The following is a 19505-nucleotide window of genomic DNA, read 5'->3' on the forward strand; positions in this document are numbered from 1 at the left end:
ATCCAATCTACAGCAGCCCCATTGTGTGTAAGGTTTTGGCCTATTTTCTGCCATTAGTTATGTGAATAGTGAGCACAGGCTTTGTGTGATGTCTTGATTCTATTCCTCATTTCGCACCCAGTAATCTTGTACAGTTCTTCATTATACTTGATGTGTAAAATGACTTTATGCCTTAGAGGTGCCTCCATTCACATTCTTATGTCTATTTAATGGCTCAACAGATTAAATAGATGAATGATGCAATATAAATGCAAATAGGCAGATTCACAAGTCCACACCAGACAGAGGAACAAATGTTTTATAGACATTCTAAACATCCGTTTGGGTAATTTTATGTGAAGTAAGTTACTGATACAAATTTTACTTGAGCCATAGATCCTGCATCGTCCCAGAGGTTGCCATGATTTGTTTTCATAATATATTCTATATCTGTCTATACACACACATAAATATGTTATATATACTGTGTGTGTATATATATATATATATATATATATATATATATACACACACACACACACACACACACACACACACACACAATTTTCCTGTGACATATTTACCACAAGTGTGATTTGTTAATGTTTCGGCGGGAGCTTCATTTACTTTCTGCATCATTTCTCTTCACACATTTCTCTATTTTATGCTGATGCCCAACTACCATATTACTCAAGCCACGGGAAATGTTTAGTGATAAAAAGGCATCATTTTCATCTTCATTTATAACATTATTTTCTATTTTAACTATGCTTAGCTCAAACCTATTTCAAATACAAAAGTGATGCTACTATATTATACACTCTCATTAATAATATATCTAGAAATAGTTCTATAAATAGATGTCATTGCTTAGAATCTATGATATTTTGACATAAATACATGAATAGTACCTTTATATAGTAATAAGTCTTCTTGCTTACTTATTATATCCTTATAATTTACAGTTAAAGCTACTAGTTATATTTACATATCTTTATAAAGGATGCGGTTAATGTATCGCCTGTTGGTATCCCGGCGTTCAGGATATCGACGCCGGAATCCCTACAGCGGGGGAAATGCTGGCAGCCCGAATCCTGACCACAGCCCAGTATTCCCACTTGGGTGGTGTGTCCACGCCACCACCCGAGTGTGAATATAACCTGTGGCAAGCAGAGTTCGCCACTGGGCCTGAGGAGTGGCGAACCCGCGAGGGGACTCACTGCCAGGATTCCAGCTGTTGGTATAGTGACAGCCAGCATCCCGTCTACCAGTCTCCTGCATGTATTCCCTTTATACACACTAGCCTTCCTGACTGCAATTCTTGTGAAGTGGACAGACTTTGGTCTAAAGGCCCCCATCCACTAGTCTGATTCGGGTACTTTTCATCAGATTTCGACGCATGTGACCAAAAAATCCAATGAAAAGTGTCACATGGGGCGGCTCCTCCGACCCAATGCGCGGTCCCATGTCAGATATGTCTGAGCTATAGATCTTTGGTGCTGCACCAAGGATTTATATGAATCTGCAGAAATCAGCAGCACATGATAGATCGCATCAGATAAATCTGAAGCGAATCTAGTGAAAATTAAGCCCAAGATCCGATCAGATTCCTGGGAAGTTGCCGGAAGAGTTCAAGAAAAATCTGATGCGACATGCAGCTCAGACAAGTCGGCCTAGTGGATGGGGGCCTTAAGCTTTGTGTAATGAACTGGATAATACTGTAGTCAGTAGTGATGTATGACCCCTAGTCCTGTGTCCTCCCCCCTGTTGCTTATTGTAATTTTGTAATAGTTTGGTTTCTAGTACATATACTACTGCATGTACATGTATACTTGTATATTAAGGGGCACCGGGTGGTGGTGGGGGGAGCAGTTACTAATTACTTGTTGGACAGCTGCTAAGGGGGACATTGTCCCCCTTTGTAGCACTACTAAGAAGGTCGCAGGCACTGTTTTGCGCTGCCAAGAAACAATTTTAAATATTTTTTTTTTATGGCGTGTGACTGTGCCTTCTCTGAATTGGTCACACCCCCCTCAGTTCCCGGGCCCATGGCCGCTCTCGGCAGGCCTGTGCATACTTACATAGAAGCACAGATGGTAATCTCTGTAATTAACTATATAAAAATGTCCGCAGAAATAGTTTAGTTTTATTTCATTTTTCAGTCAAAAACTAGTATTTAATAACCAATGTAGCTATTTTAGTTTAATAATAAATACACTTCGGGTCTTTTGAACACCGCCCTGGAGGTATCTGGCAGACTTCTGTAGCATTATTCCCCATCGCTGTAGCATTTTCCCAATACCTTCCTATAGCAGTTGGTCTCCCCTTGTAGCATGTCCCCCACACTGTAGTTTTGAAGCCTCTGTAGCATTATTCCCAAGAACATGAGGTTTTTCAGTATAATTACTTTACTAGCGCTGCAACCACAACATGCAGTATAAGTGCTGCACGGGATGTAGTTATGTGACCGGCGGTCACACATACCCAACCCGTGCTGCACACGCTCACTAATAGCAGCTTCACTGTCCAAGTCTGCTTGTGGATCTATGTGTTTATCTGACAGCTTGGCATAGCTTTCCAGCCCCCGCTTGGCATCATGCTTACTGGTGGACACATTTTTCCCCAGGAGGTTGTCTCAGAAGTTGCTGTTACCAAAGAGGATGCTGTAGTAGAAGACCAAGTAGTATGCTAAGTCACCAGTCCATTGGCTGCTTATAGTTACAAAGCCACATCAATGTAAATGGGTTTATGTAAGCAATGCAAGTAAATTAGTGCTGGAAAGATATAGAAGTAAGAAATTAATCAATGCTTAAAGAGAGGATAAAACAGACCTTGAAATACAGTTCATCACTGCTCCAAATAATGATAGAGGAGTGCTCTAGCCTGTAGGCATAGCCGCTGAGCCTCCAGGACTTAAAAAGGTATTTTCATCCTTCAAATTACACGTCTTTATTAGCTGTTACAATAGTACAGTATTTGTGGTTACTAGAACTACCAGTATGGATGGTGTAATGGTTAGCATTACTGCCTCACAGCAATGAGGTCATGGGTTTGATTCCCCCCATGGCCCTAACTGTGTGGAGTTTGTATATTCTCCCCGTACTTGCGTGGGTTTCCTCCAGGTGCTCTGGTTTCCTCCCACAGTCCAAAAATATACTGGTAGGTTAATTGGATCAACACAAAATTAACCCTAGCATGAATGTGTGTGCGTGTACATATGATAGGGAATATGGGGGGTCATTCAGACCTGATTGCACGCTAAGTTTTTTTTCGCTGCGATCAGGTCAGAACTGCACATGCGTATGCACCGCAATGCACAGGCGCATCGCACAAGTACAAAACAGATCGTTGCCCAGCGATGGATTGTACAAAGAATCCGATCGCAAGAAGATTGCCAGGAAGAAAGCGTTTGTGGGTGACTACTGACCGTTTTCTGGGAGTGTTTGGAAAAACGCAGGCGTGTCCAAGCGTTTGCAGGGCTGGTGTCTGACGTCAATTCCGGCCCCAGACAGGCTGAAGTGATCACAGTGGCTGAGTAAGTTCTGGGCTACTCAGAAACCGCACAAAACATTTTTGTACCGCTCGGCTGCACATGCAGTCGCACACTTGCAAAGCGAAAATACGCTCCCCTATACGTGGCGACTATCTGCTTGCAGCAGTGCAAAAAGCCCCTAGCGAGCGATCAGGTCTGAATGACCCACATAGATTGTAAGCTCCACTGGGGCAGGGACTGATGTGAATGGCCAAATATTCTCTCTGTAAAGCGCTGCAGAATATGTGTGCGCTATATAAATAACTGGTAATAAATAAATAATAAACGGTTATTGGGGTAGAATGTGAGGGGCATTGTGCCTGGAGCCTGAAGCAATGTAAGAGGCTGAGGTATATTTTAGACAAAACTAATTTCTTGTGTAAATAGAGGTCTCTATGGTATATGGGGATGACATAGTAGAGGTGGAAATTATGTTTTGGAAGTTGGAGTTGTTGGGAAATATTAAAGGAGTAGGTGTGGGTTGTATCCTACGTTGATGTGGTATATACTGTATTTTTTTGTCTAAAGTCTTTTTTTCATTTATTACCTACATTAGGGATTGCAAAAAACAAAGAAAATACCTTTTTCTTTATTTTAAAATACGGAAATAGTTTTACAAATGTTCAATTCAGTGTCTTTATTGACAGATCCTTTGGAAGATGTCAACGTTTTATGCAGCCATTTTAACAGGAAAAAAAGAAAGAAAATTTGGTATGTTCAGATTATTATTAGTGCAATGACAGATTTGGTGGATGTTTCCAAAGTTCTGGCACATCGCATAACGTGGTCATTCATTCTTAAATGTCTCTGAGAAATAAGAATAAATGAAGTATTGCTACCAAGCCATCAGGCTGCAATAAATGTTTCCACAAGAGAACAGGAGATGGGTGTTGTGCTATATGTAGGCTAAGCAACTGGAGACATTTTTGCCCTTAAGGCTGCTCTTCTGATGATGTAATTTGCCATTCTGACACAGAAAGACAGTGAAATAAATGACCCAGCCACTAACTGCTGGCAGTTAGAAGAATGGTTAACGGGGACAGGATGTTTTTAAATGTTACTTTCGTTCAATATAAAAATCAGTGAGAAGCACTACTAAACCACTGTGTTACAGTCTCACTCAGCACTATGTGCGCTTGGCAATCATTTCCTAGAAACCTATTTTAGAGGCATATTTATTATAAGATGCAGCCAGCTCCTGATAATAAGAATTCCTTATCGCCCCAATTTGCATCAATAAGGAATCCTTATTCACCTCAATATCAATTATTATTATAGTCACAGGGACAGGAGGTCCAATAGGAGCCTGTCCTTGCGATCAGTAAAGCAATCACGTGCTGATGCTGGTCAGTGCGTGTGTGAGCAGGCAGCAGAGGCGATGGATCTCAACCGTAAATGGGGCAGATGTATTAACCTGGAGAAGTGATAAAGCAGGGATAAGCGCAAGGTGATAATGCACCAGCCAATCATTACGGATTTGAAAAATGACAGGACCTGATGGCTGATGCGTTATCACCTTCCACTTATCACTACTTTATCCCTTCTCTGGTCAGTAAATGTCTGCAGAGTGGCACCTTCAGGCTGTTATAGGCTAACGATGCCTTCTAGGAATGTACTTAGCTGCTGCCAGGGCCAAGCTACAGTACAAAATGCTTTTCATTCCAGAGCTTGGTAAATCAGACAGCATTGCGGTACTGATAGAAAACTATGGGGCAGATGTAATAACCTGGAGAAGGCATAAGGAAGTGATAAACCAGTGATATGTGCAAGGTGATAAAGGCACCAGCCAATCAGATCCTAACTGTTAATTTACATATTGGAGCTGATTGGCTGGTGCCTTTATCACCTTGCACATATCACTGGTTTATCACTTCCTTATGCCTTCTCCAGGTTAATACATCTGCCCCTATGTGTGCTGCGGCTGCTGTCGTAAATGGAGAGACTGTGGCCGATACCGAGATATAGTATCTGCCGCGGTTCCTCCATGGTTTATTGTGTTTTTAGGGGACATCCTGCAATTATTTGATAAATAGGCTCCCTTAGTCCTGTCTGAATGTGTGTAAGGTGTAATAAAACTTAATCTTAGGATAATACGCTGCCCCTCAGTGGTAGGGTATGTTGATTCTCATAGCAGAGATGTCAAATCGTATATTAGCTGCATAAAATCTAGGTAAACTGGCGTACTAAAACGCTTTGTTAATAGTCAGATTTTGTTATACTTTGCTATGTAGGATTTTTGGACTTTCCGTCCAGTCAGGTTTCATTTTACTGTCAGATATCAGATGACACTGCTCCTACCCTGGAACCTCTGTTTTGTAAACAGTAGAGAAGATAGTTACAGGAGAACTGTCCTTTGTGATTTTTTACTAAACGCTGCTATGCTTGCGATAAGTGATGGGATGCATGCAATGTTTGATGCATCCTGCAATGGATCATCTAACCCCACTCAGCACCTTCTCAATATGCGGCACTCCTATTTTCCTACCTACTGTAAGTTTGTACAGAAGGCTGTCTCACCTTTCTGTTTGCTACTATCTAGGAGTAGATTTACTAAAGGTTCTAAAAACAAAAAGTGGTGTTATTGCCCATATCAACCAATCAGATTCTGTCTATCATTTTCTGGGCTGTAATAGAAAAATTAATCTGATTGGTTGCCATAGGAAAAAACACCACCCTTCGTTAGAAGCTTTAGTACATCTACCCATAGAGTTGTTTTATTATTGTTAGTCTTCTCAATCGAGCAGTTTCCCAAACTCCGCCATTACAGTCAAGCTTGTAAGGATATCAATGCTTGAGCACAGGTGACTTAATTAGTACCTCAGTAAATTAGATTTTTCCATCTGGCCTCAAGCATGGATATCTTTACAAGCTGGACTGTAATAGCGGAGTTTGGGAAACTATGCAATAAATTATGACTATGTTGACACGGGTGTGGATCATAGGGTCGACAGTAACTAGATCAACACCTGAAATAGGTCGACCTGGACAAGGACGACATGGCAAAAGTTTGACGTGCGTTTTTAAAAACTTTTTTTGTTGTCGTTTTCTTCGTAAAGTGACCGGGAACCCCAATTAGTGCACCGTATCCCCTTGCATGGCCCGCTTCGCCCGCCATGCTTTGGGCAAGGTTACTATTCCCAATCGTAGTCCATGTAGATCATAAAGTATAAAAAGTAAAAAAAGGGGGGGGGGAAATTGAAAACCTTATGTCGACCTCTTTCCATCTCGACCTAGTGACCATGTTGACCTATAGACCATGTCAACCTAATGCATGTTAACCAATAGTGGTCGACCTAATGAGTGTCGACCTAAAGACCAGATTCTGTTGACACAACATAGTCTAAATAAATGTTAAATATTAATACATTAAGGATTAAAGGTGACATTACCCATTCCAGACAAATAGGGGTATATTCAATTAGGTTCGGATCCATTCCGACATGCATTTGTCGGAATGGATCCGACAACCCCTATTAAGGGGTATATGCAATTAGCGGCGAATCGCGGCAAATTATCGGCCGTTTTTTAATTCGACACAATGCGACCGTCCAATTTCGGCAAGTGGGTGCCGAAATTGACCATATTCAATAAAAAACGGATTCGACAGTCCCGCGGGCGAAAAACGTCCGATTTGACGGATTTTGATCCGTTTTTTAAAAAACGGGAAAAAACACGAAAAAAAATGGCGTGGGGTCCCCCCTCCAAAGCATAACCAGCCTCGGGCTCTTCGAGCTGGTCCTGCTTCTAAAAATGGACAGGGGATCCCCCGTATTTTTAAAACCAGCACCGGGCTCTGCGCCTGGTGCTGGTGCAAAAAATACGGGGGACAAAAAGAGTAGGTGTCCCCCATATTTTTTACACCAGCATCGGGCTCCACTAGCTGGACAGATAATGCCACAGCCGGGGGTCACTTTTATACAGTGCCCTGCGGCCGTGGCATTAAATATCCAACTAGTCACCCCTGGCCGGGGTACCCTGGGGGAGTGGGGACCCCTTCAATCAAGGGGTCCCCCCCCAGCCACCCAAGGGCCAGGGGTAAAGCCCGAGGCTGTCCCCCCCATCCAAGGGCTGCGGATGGGAGGCTGATAGCCTTCAGAAAATGACAAGAATATTGTTTTTTCCAGTAGTACTTGGAGAACCACAAGTACCAGCATGCGGGAGAAAAACGGGCCCGCTGGTACCTGTAGTACTACTGGAAAAAAAATACCCAAATAAAAACAGGAGACACACACCTTGATAGTAAAACTTTATTGCACACCTGCCGACACACACATACATACCTATGTTGACCCGCCGACTGCCACGTCTCGTCTCCGACGATCCGGGGTACCTGTGAAAAAAATTAGACTCACCTGATCCAGTGTCCAGAGATAAATCCACGTACTTGGCAAAAAAACAACACGAACACCCGACCAAGCCGGACTGAAAGGGGTCCCATGTTTACACATGGGACCCCTTTCCCCGAATGTGCCGGGACCCCACGTGACTCCTGTCACTGAGGTCCCTTCAGCCAATCAGGAAGCACTACTTCGTGGCGCTCACCTGATTGGCTGTGCGCATCTGAGCTCAGACAGCGCATCGCACAGCTCCCTCCATTACTTTCAATGGTGGGAACTTTGCCGTCAGCGGTGGGGTTACCCGCGGTCAGCCGCTGACCGCGGGTGACCTCACCACTAACCGCAAAGTTCCCACCATTGAATATAATGGAGAGGCTTTGCAATGCGCTGTTTGACAGCTCAGACGCGCAGCCAATCAGCACAGTGCAAGGACGTTGCGCTAGCTGATTGGCTTAAGAGACCTTTCAGTGACAGCAGTCATTCGGGGAAAGGGGTCCCATGTGTAAACATGGGACCCCTTTCAGTCCGCTGGTCCGGGCGTTCGTGTTGTTTTTTTTGCCAAGTACGAGGATTTATCTCTGGACACTGGATTGAGCTGAGTATAATTTTTTTCACAGGTACCCCGGATCGTTGGAGACGAGATGTGCCAGTCGGCGGGTCAACATAGGTAAGTATGTGTGTGTCGGCAGGTGTGCAATAAAGTTTTACTCTCAAGGTGTGTGTCTCCTGTTTTTATTTGGGTATTTTTTTTTCCAGTAGTACTACAGGTACCAACGGGCCCGTTTTTCTCCCACATGCTGGTACTTGTGCTTCTCCAAGTACCAGCTTGCGGGGGAGGCTTGCTGGGACTTGTAGTACTACAGGAAAAACAATATTCTTTAAATTTTCTCAAGGCTATCAGCCTCCCATCCGTAGCCCTTGGATGGGGGGGACAGCCTCGGGCTTCACCCCTGGCCCTTGGGTGGCTGGGGGGGGGACCCCTTGATTGAAGGGGTCCCCACTCCCCCAGGGTACCCCGGCCAGGGGTGACTAGTTGGATATTTAATGCCACGGCCGCAGGGCGCTGTATAAAAGTGACCCCCGGCTGTGGCATTATCTGTCCAGCTAGTGGAGCCCGATGCTGGTGTAAAAAATACGGGGGACCCCTACTCTTTTTGTCCCCTGTATTTTTTGCACCAGCACCAGGCGCAGAGCCCGGTGCTGGTTTTAAAAATACGGGGGATCCCCTGTCCATTTCCCCCCCGGATTTTTAGAACCAGGACCGGCTCAAAGAGCCCGAGGCTGGTTATGCTTTGGAGGGGGGACCCCACGCCATTTTTTACGGGATTTTACCATTCCATCTAAAAAAAATAATAATAATATTTTAAAAAATATATAAATAATACTTGTGCCTCCCAAAAAGACAAACCAAGTACCTAATCCCTTCTGATATAAATAGATATGCTATTACCAATAAAAAAAAAAACCCAAAAAAACCATGTTTTAATTTTTTTTTATTAGTTTCACCCACCAAAGTGTGGCAGATTGAAAATGACGAATTTACTGTCTAAAAGCACTGTTGTCGAATTTCCAAACTTCAATTGAATATACTTTTGTCGAATTGCCGCATTTGTACCATTGCAGAAAAGTCGAATTTGACAAAAGTCGAATTTGGAAAGTCCGTTTTTTTGACGGAAAGTACTGTATTGCATTGTCGATTTTTTTTTTTTTGGCGAAAAAGTCCTGTTTTTCGACAATTTCGGGAATTCGACCGCAATTGCATATACCCCTAAATCTCATCTCAATTCGACTTTAAAAAAGTCGAATTGAGATGAGGGACCGGAGAGGGAGGAGACCAGCGGGGACAGCCGCGGAGGAAAGCAGCGCTGCAGAAGGATGTCTCACAGCCGCCAGATCTCACGGCAGTGTCCTCCCGACTCCAGCAAGCGTGACCTCACTTGCTGGAGCCAGGTGGACACTGCTGTGAGTGGCGCGGCTGTGAGACATCCTGCTGCAGCGCTGCTCTCCCCTTTATGCCCGCGGCTGTCCCCCGTCTCCCCCTCCCTCTCCTCCTCTGGGTCCCACATCTCAGTCCGACATTTTTTTATGTCGGACTGAGATGGTCGGAAACGGGGCCAAATTCTGTCAAATTTTGCCCTGTTTCCCTCAAAAGTACGTGAATCGTCAGCTATACCGCCGATTCACGTACTATTCGACAAGTCGAATTCAACGACTTGTCGAATAAAAACTGCAGGAACTGAATAGGTCGAATCACGATTCGACCTTAAAAAGTCGAAAACTGCCGTCTCTTCGACAGACGGCAGTTTTCGACCCTAATTGAATATACCCCATAAAGTCCAATAAGCAAAATTAATAGAATTTATACCGGCTATATTTTTTAATACTTCCTTTGTCATAAAACTTAGGCCTCAGCTTTCTGTCAATCCTTTGGCCACATGAAACCTCACGGTGTTCAGCATACCAGCCTTCCTCTATGGTGATATACATGGAATAAACCAAGTCCCCCATTATAAGCTTATCACGGTGCTTTTATTGTACAAAAGTAGGTGTGACAGGTCACAAAAGAGCACTTGCACTGTGGCTTTACAGTATTTCAGTTTATTAAGGGGGGTACTCACGGAGAGATCCATGCTTAAAATCTAAGCAATCTGACTAGATTGCTTAGATTTTAAGCATAGATCACTCGTGTGTACCCCCTACAGCGATAGCGATGTGCAGCCCCGCACATCGCTATTGCTGGTGCTAGATTGGCCTGCCGTGCAGGCCAATCTAGCCCGTCGCTCATTTCACCCGCTGGGTGAAATGAGCGCCCCCCCCCCATCTCCCCCCGCACGCTCAGCACACATCGCGCTGTGCTGAGCGGCGGGAGAGATGTGTGCTGAGCGAACCGCTCAGCACACATCTCTCCTGTGTATAGGGCCCCTTACACAGAACTGTAAACATTTGTTGTCATTGTTATGGGTGATCTCACCTTCTAAAGAGTGGAAAAGTATGTTCTATAAAATTATAGGTAGTAGCTGATTAGTTGCTATTGGCAACTTTTCCACTCTTTAAAAGGTTTGATACATCCAGGGCGGCTCTACCATTAGGCAGCTTTAGGCGGCTGCCTAGGGGCGCCGCCATCTGGAGGGCGCCACTGAATTATTCTAGTAAAACACTGAAGGATGTCTCTGTATGCGGCCTCCTCCTTTTACACTGCGTTGGCTGCTGCTGCGGTCGGGTCTTATCAGGTGCAGCTGTCACTATCAGGCTGTACCACATAGTGTGTCAGCACTTCCTCTGTTCCGACACGTGTAACAACAAGTCATGTTAAGGCACATAGGAGGCGGATGTAACTATAGCTCCGGAAAGGGCGCTCCCCATAGACCTGCAGGAACCTCTTCCAGGCCCCTGGATCTTCAGCAGAAAGCAGCACCTGACTCCATGTCTGCATCCACGGCACACCTGTAAGAGGAGCCATGCCAATGCAGAGGCAAAACAAGGAAACAACTTTTAGCAAAGTAACCCATTGGGGTTTAATTGGTACCACAGACAGTACAGATAGGGACATTTTAACAGAGGAGGGGACCCCTGTGCAGTCTCCGGGTAGGCCTCCTCCTCTGTACGGCCCAGTAGTCTCCAGTATTGTACCAGAGTCTACTGCACATGTGCAGGTCTCCAGAAACATGGCGTCCGCCATGTTCTGGAGACCAATTTAGCTACTGCGCATGCGCTACGTCCATTTTGGGTGTGACTTTTGCATCGGCTGCAGCACTCTTCGCGGGACTCTGTAAAGGTAAGTAATAAAATCTGAGTGCAGTGTGGGTATTTAATGAGTACAGATTTTACTGGCCAATGGGTGATTTGCACTTGTAAACAGCATAATAGGGAAAAAATATTGTAACTTTGTTTACAATATACTTCTTCACTTTAAAAGTCCGTGAGTATTGTCACTTTCCTCTGTATATGTATAATAATGCAATTCACCCAAGCCCACCTAGTGGACATCTGCATCTCCCCTCTGAGAGATGGTGGTGGTGGGGTTGCAGGTTAGAGGGCGCAAGGCTGAAGCTTTGCCTAGGGTGCAGAGAGATCTTGCACCGGCCCTGGATACATCTACCCCAAGTTTTATTAAATCCTGATACAGCTGGAATATTACGGTCATCTTTATTTTTATTAATATAATGTCAGCCAGTGGCTTTTTCTTCAGAGCTTCTCATACAGCAGATATACTATAAGCAAATAATAAGTGTACATTAAGATTATTAAGATTATTGTATTTATTCAGTGTGTGGACCTGCTGCTGTCAAAGTGACAGAACTGTCTAATGAAATGACCTTACTTTAGACATTTTATCTAAGGTTTGGTGGCCGGAGCTGACTGATCACAAGTCATGTGACTACAGTACATACACACTTAGAAATGTGCCTCATCAACTGCGACCACATTATAACCGGTTCAGCTTGCATTAGTCTGACTTTATACACTGCTACGTTGCATAGATTGTTGTTTGGCCTGAGGCTTTATGACAAACTCAGCTGTGTGGCTGTAATTTTATTTTTTTGTCAAGATTGTTTTTTTTTTACAACAGGCAATAAACATCCTGGCACATAGCAAAAGCACCTGATCTATAAAAAGAGATAGAAAAGTCAAGGGTAGGAGGAGATGCACAGCGAAAAGAAATTCCTGCCACAGATCGCTAGATACTGATAAATGACATGTCAGGAGAGAAAGCGTGAAATGAGAATAAGGTACTGATCAGTTTTTACATGATCTACTGGCAAACGCTGCTTCACCACCTTCAATAATGAGATTCACCAGCCCAAGAACACATAATGAACAGAAGTATTAGCCATTGATCCTCATGTTGTATGTAATGTATATCATTAGCTGGCTTTTAATTCAGTTTTAGGACACAGTTTACCATGAGCGCACAACCTCAATCCCTTGAGTGGCTAACGTAGGATGGGTGCATGCCCACTATCGATGTACTGTAGTAAGACAGGAAGCATATACATCTGAATTGTTCATAGTTTACAGTTGAAGCCTCAAGCTGCTGCTTTATTTAAAGTTCATTGAGGACATTTATGTAAAATATATGTCAATACCAGAGAATTAGGGATATAATTTTCCCTCTGCATAGTGATGGATGGGTCCCAGAATGTTAGTATGAGTGGGAGGCTGTTAGATTTATAATCACTAGTTTTCCTCCTATACAGCTGGTAAGGATACATTTACGTGGGTTCTTAAATCTACCCATCTGCAGACTCCATGACATCTGAAATACATGTTTGTTTATTATAATAGCACAGTCTCCCTAAATAACAAGTAACCCTTCGTTAGTGGGATTAACAATCAAGCAAAGTAGAATATTTAAACAACCACCTTTTGGGTTATGTGTTTTTATAGATTCTGTATTGTTATGTTATCATACAGAACAACCAGACTTCCTAGATCTAAACGGTTTAAATATAAATAATAATAGATGGCGAAAATATTTGTATAAACTGTGATAGATACTGTAGGTGTATTATAGGGATGTCAGAGTGTCAAACATTACAGCCTCCTCCTTACCTTACAGAGCAGACAGTACTTTTCTATTATAGGGTTCTTACAGAGCAGACAGTACTTTTCTATTATAGGGTTCTATTTACTAAACCTTGGATGGAGATAAAGTACCAGCCAACCAGCTTCTAACTGCCATGTTACAGGCTGTATTTGAAAAATGACAGGAGCTAATTGGTTGGTACTTTATCTCCGTCCACTTTATCTCCATCCAAGGCTTAGTAAATAGACCCCACAGTTACCTATGTCAAATGAGTGAATTAACTAACGATTTAATACACTATGGGGGGAATGTAATAAAGTGTGAGAATCAAAAAGTGAGAGATTTTGGGAGATTTCTCCAGTTTTTTTTTTAAAGTAGCAATTATTTACATGGCAAAATCAACCTGGTTTTGCCATGTAAATGATTGCCACTTTAAAAAAACACAGGAGCAATCTCCCAAATTCTCTCACGTTCTGATTCTCACGCCCTATTACAGGCCGGGTGTGGATCATTAGATCGACAGTGTCTAGGTCGACAATGTTTAGGTCAACCACTATAGGCCGACAGTCACTAGGTCGACAGGGTCAGGAGGTCGACATGTTCTAGGTCGATGGGTCAAAATGTCGACATGAGTTTTTTGTTTTTTGGGTATTGTTTTCTTCGTAGAGTGTCCGGGAACCCCAATTAGTGCACCGTGTCCCCTCGCATGGCGAGCGAACTTTGGGCAAGGTGCCTCGCTCCGCTACCGTTTCGCTCGGCACAGATTACCGTTCCAATCGTATGGTCCACGTGGATCGTTAAGTATGAAAAAGTAAAAAAAAATTTTTTTTGAAAAACTCATGTTGACCTTTTGACCTGTCGACCTATAACATGTCGACCTTCTGACCCTGTCGACCTTCTGACCCTGTCGACCCTTAGTGGTCGACCTAAACATTGTCGACCTAGACACTGTCGATCTTCAGACCGGATCCCTTACAGTCCCCCCTATGGCTCAGATATATCAAGCCTTGGAGACTGATAAATTGCACAGTGATAAAGTCAAACCAATCAGCTCCTAACTGCCATGTTACAGGCTGTGTTTGAAAAATGACAGTTAGGTGCTGGTTGGTTGGTACTTTATCTCTGTCCACTTTATCTCCATCCAAGGCTTAGTAAATAAACCCCACACTTACCTATGTCAAATAATTAACTGACAATTTAAAACACTATGGCCCAGATATATCAAGCCTTGGAGAGTGATGAATTGCATGGTGATAACGCACCAGCCAATCAGCTCCTAACTTCCATGTTTCAGGCTGGGTTTGAAAAATGACAGTTAGGAGCTGACTGGCTGGTGCATTATCACCTTCCACTTTATCACTTCACCAGACTTAATAAATCTGCCCCAAAGTACCATCCAATCAGCTCCTAACTGACATGTTACAGGCTGTGTTGAAAAATGACAGTTAGGACGGAGCGGATTGATTGGTACTTTATCACCGTGCAATTTATCACTCTCCAAGGCTTGATAAATCTTCGCCCATTTTTTCTCAGTTTTTGGGACCCATTCATCAGGGGAGAATCGAAGCAAGTTACTGTTCTCCTAATGCCTGGGGCAGCGGATCCAACGTGTTGGAAATCCACGATTTGCTGATTCCAACCAAAAAATTACAGGAATTGTTGCATCTGTTAAAAAACATGCAGTTTTTCAGCCGATTCCCTAATGGATCGCCTATCATCAATGTCCGTCAGATTGGATCGGCGTAGTCAGAATGGGGAATTAGACCTTAGATGTATGGGCCCCTTAATTAGAGGTGACTTCAATAAGTAAATGTCACTGTGACAAATATAACAAGATCTCTCCATCATCCTATTCATTAGCTATTACACAGCACCAATACACTCTATCCAGCCCTGCCTCCACCCATTTTGGTGTTATACAAACTACAGTATAAACTGATTGAGACAATGGATCCTGGAATGGAAATCATTGCAGAAACTGTAGTAACTTCTTTAGCAGGAAGTGTAAGAGCAGGAGATCTAATCACATGTCTCAATAAACTCATTCTTTTATGAAGAATTTAATCCAACATTTCATTAAATGTTTTGTTGGATATTGCTGTTTTCTTCTTCAGGTTCCATAGGGCTCCACACGGATAAAATCGGGGATATTGGTGGTATGATCAGCTCTGGGAACCATACAGTTAAGCCTTGCTCCTGTGCTCAGGCAGGTCCGTTTTTTTATGGTGCCAGCATGAAGCTGGAAGCACCTCTTTACAGGGAGCTGCTCTTGCAGCCTCGAAAGCCTTTTTTTCTTTATTTTTGTCATGATTTTTCAACTGAGCCTGTTAGTGCTTGATGTCTATTAGACTCCAGCACACAGGCTACAACACTCCCCGCTGGCGTCGAAACTCCCACATGGCCTCTGCTAAGATGGGTACTTGCGGCGGGGCCCACACCAACCGCATAGCACTGCTGCTGCTGGTATACCCTGGACTGCGTGGTCGCTATCAGGGAGCAGGTAAGAGGGTGCCGGTCTCCACACTTAAATCAAGGGCCACTGCACGTCCTGGGAGATGGACACCGGCGGCGACCAGGCACTCCACTAGACCACCAGGGCATATGGGGGCACAGGTAATTAAGGGCCCCTCAGTACCAGTGGTTAAAATGCCAGCATAGGGGAGAAGGCGCAAGCCTGTAGCCCCTCCCCCGGCCTTGGGCGCCAGTCCACTGCGGACTTCCCGCCCTTAGCTGCAGCACCACAACCTCCTCCCTCAGATACTCATATGTTAGCACCGTCTACTGTTGCCCCTGTAGCTAACCAACCATGGGTGGATACACTGAACACTACAGATCAGAGCTTAGCACAAACATCTCTGTCATTACAATGGATGTTACCTGGGGCTAAACTGTTATCTACAGTAGGTCCACTACTCTGACCTCTTCCTCTCAATCCACTGCTATATTAGACTTCAACGAGTCGTCGGCTGAGGAAGGGGAAGACACACAATCTGTCACTGATTCCTGCATCATTGCAGAGGATTCTCCTGGCATAGTGGAGGTGGCTCCTTTAATTGAGTCTATTAAACACATCCTTCAACTCACTGAGGATGAACCTGAGCCTGTCGCTGTTTTTAAGCGACAAAACATTATTAAGTTTGTATTCCTTCATTCAGATCATCTGATGGGAATTAGACAGTCTCTAAATGCTTGGCCTCCCGCTACCCTATTCCCGCAGAGGATTGTGCTAAGTGGGGGGCTCTGGTAGATTCACATATTGCATGTCTTGTTAAAACGTCCAGCAGAAAAATATTACTGAGGGGTCACATTTTTGGAGAGGGTATACCCCTCTTTCAAGCAAGGGTGCTGCTGAGTGCGTAGATGCCAACATCTGTAGAATTTATGCAATTCAGGTTGTTATTGTGTGGTTGGCACCAGAAAATACTAAGGGGCCACACCATTTAACAGAGGGAACTTCTCTCTTTTACAATGAAGATGCCACTGAGCTTATTGAAGCCAGGGTGTAGGGGATAGTCACCCATCCCTTGACTTCATAATGATTTCTGCAGTGCTGGGTTGTTCTCTGGTGATCACCAGGGAATAACTTCTCAAGGTTCACATTAGATAAATACGAGTACCACTAAGTGTATGGGTACTAGTGATGAGCGGGTTCGGTTTCTCCGAAACCGAACCCCCTCGAACTTCACCTTTTTCACACGGGTCCGAGGCAGGTTCGAACCTTCCCGCCTTGCTCGGCTAACCCGAGCGCGCCCGAACGTCATCATCCCACTGTCGGATTCTCGCGAGATTCGGATTCTATATAAGCAGCCGCGCGTCGCCGCTATTTTCACACGTGCATTGAGATTGATAGGGAGAGGACGTGGCTGGCGTCCTCTCCGTTTATAATTGTAAAAGAGACAGTTGATTGCTTGTTTTATTACTAATTGTGGGGAGGATTGGGGAGCAGCTGTTAGGACTCGGAGTAGAGTGCAGAGTTTTGCTGATAGTGACCACCAGTTTTTTTTTATCCGTTCTCTGCCTGAAAAAAACGCTCCATACCATATCTGTGCTCAGTGTGCTGCATGATATATCTGTGCTGAGTGCTCACACTGCTTAATTGTGGGGACTGGGGAGCAGCTATAGCAGGAGTACAGTGCACAGTTTTGCTGACAGTGACCACCAGTATACGTTTGTCTGCCTGAAAAACACTCCTGTGGTGGCTTTTTTTTATACTAGTTTAGCAGTCTGCTGACAGTGTCCACCAGGTCCATTATACTGTATATAGTAGTACGGTAGGCCACTGCTGTACCTACCTCTGTGTCGTCACTCGTCATCCATTAATAATAATAAGTATACTATCCATCCATCTACATTGTATACCTGTGGTGGCTTTTTTTCTTTATACTAGTTTAGCAGTTTGCTGACAGTGTCCACCAGGTCCATTTATTATACTGTATATAGCAGTACGGTAGGCCACTGCTGTACCTACCTCTGTGTCATCACTCTTCGTCCATAAGTATACTATCCATCCATCTACATTGTATACCTGTGGTGGCTTTTTTTTTTTATACTAGTAGTACTAGTTTAGCAGTCTGCTGACAGTGTCCCCCAGGTCCATTATACTGTATATAGCAGTACGGTAGGCCACTGCTGTACCTACCTCTGTGTCGTCACTCATCGTCCATAAGTATATTACCATCCATCTACATTGTATACCTGTGGTGGCTTTTTTTTTATACTAGTAGTACTAGTTTAGCAGTCTGCTGACAGTGTCCACCAGGTCCATTATACTGTATATAGCAGTACGGTAGGCCACTGCTATACCTACCTCTGTGTCGTCAGTCACTCGTCATCCATTAATAATAATAAGTATACTATCCATCCATCTACATTGTATACCTGTGGTGGCTTTTTTTCTTTATACTAGTAGTACTAGTTTAGCAGTCTGCTGACAGTGTCCACCAGGTCCATTATACTGTATATAGCAGTACGGTAGGCCACTGCTGTACCTACCTCTGTGTCGTCACTCGTCGTCCATAAGTATACTATCCATCCATCTACATTGTATACCTGTGGTGGCTTTTTTTCTTTATACTAGTAGTACTAGTTTAGCAGTCTGCTGACAGTGTCCACCAGGTCCATTATACTGTATATAGCAGTACGGTAGGCCACTGCTGTACCTACCTCTGTGTCGTCAGTCACTCGTCATCCATTAATAATAATAAGTATACTATCCATCCATCTACATTGTATACCTGTGGTGGCTTTTTTTCTTTATACTAATAGTACTAGTTTAGCAGTCTGCTGACAGTGTCCACCAGGTCCATTATACTGTATATAGCAGTACGGTAGGCCACTGCTGTACCTACCTCTGTGTCGTCAGTCACTCGTCATCCATTAATATTAATAAGTATACTATCCATCCATCTACATTGTATACCTGTGGTGGCTTTTTTTCTTTATACTAATAGTACTAGTTTAGCAGTCTGCTGACAGTGTCCACCAGGTCCATTATACTGTATATAGCAGTACGGTAGGCCACTGCTGTACCTACCTCTGTGTCGTCAGTCACTCGTCATCCATTAATAATAATAAGTATAATATTCATCCATCTACATTGTATACCTGTGGTGCCTTTTAGTTGTGCGCATTAAAATATGGAGAACAAAAATGTGGAGGTTAAAAAAATAGGGAAAGATCAAGATCCACTTCCACCTCGTGCTGAAGCTGCTGCCACTAGTCATGGCCGAGACGATGAAATGCCATCAACGTCGTCTGCCAAGGCCGATGCCCAATGTCATAGTACAGAGCATGTAAAATCCAAAACACAAAAGATCAGTAAAATGACCCAAAAATTAAAATTAAAAGCGTCTGAGGAGAAGCGTAAACTTGCCAATATGCCATTTACGACACGGAGTGGCAAGGAACGGCTGAGGCCCTGGCCTATGTTCATGGCTAGTGGTTCAGCTTCACATGAGGATGGAAGCACTCATCCTCTCGCTAGAAAAAAGAAAAGACTTAAGCTGGCAAAAACACAGCAAAGAACTGTGCGTTCTTCGAAATCACAAATCCCCAAGGAGAGTCCAATTGTGTCGGTTGCGATGCCTGACCTTCCTCTTTTTTCTTTCATTTTTCTTTGCATCATGTGCTG

The 19505-nt window shown here is 43.8% G+C and overlaps 2 protein-coding genes across 2 annotated transcripts in view; one reads left to right on the plus strand and one right to left on the minus strand.

The window, feature by feature from the left end:
* LOC135049867 (LHFPL tetraspan subfamily member 7 protein-like) overlaps nt 1-19505 on the plus strand; it is a 362577-nt gene that overhangs the window by 284106 nt on the left and 58966 nt on the right. The window lies entirely within an intron of this gene.
* The window catches only part of SPATA22 (spermatogenesis associated 22), a 576361-nt gene that overhangs the window by 14655 nt on the left and 542201 nt on the right, over nt 1-19505 (minus strand). The gene's annotated exons all lie outside the window — the stretch shown is intronic.

Source organism: Pseudophryne corroboree, chromosome 2 (assembly GCF_028390025.1).
Source record: "Pseudophryne corroboree isolate aPseCor3 chromosome 2, aPseCor3.hap2, whole genome shotgun sequence".
Classification (NCBI taxonomy): domain Eukaryota; kingdom Metazoa; phylum Chordata; class Amphibia; order Anura; family Myobatrachidae; genus Pseudophryne; species Pseudophryne corroboree.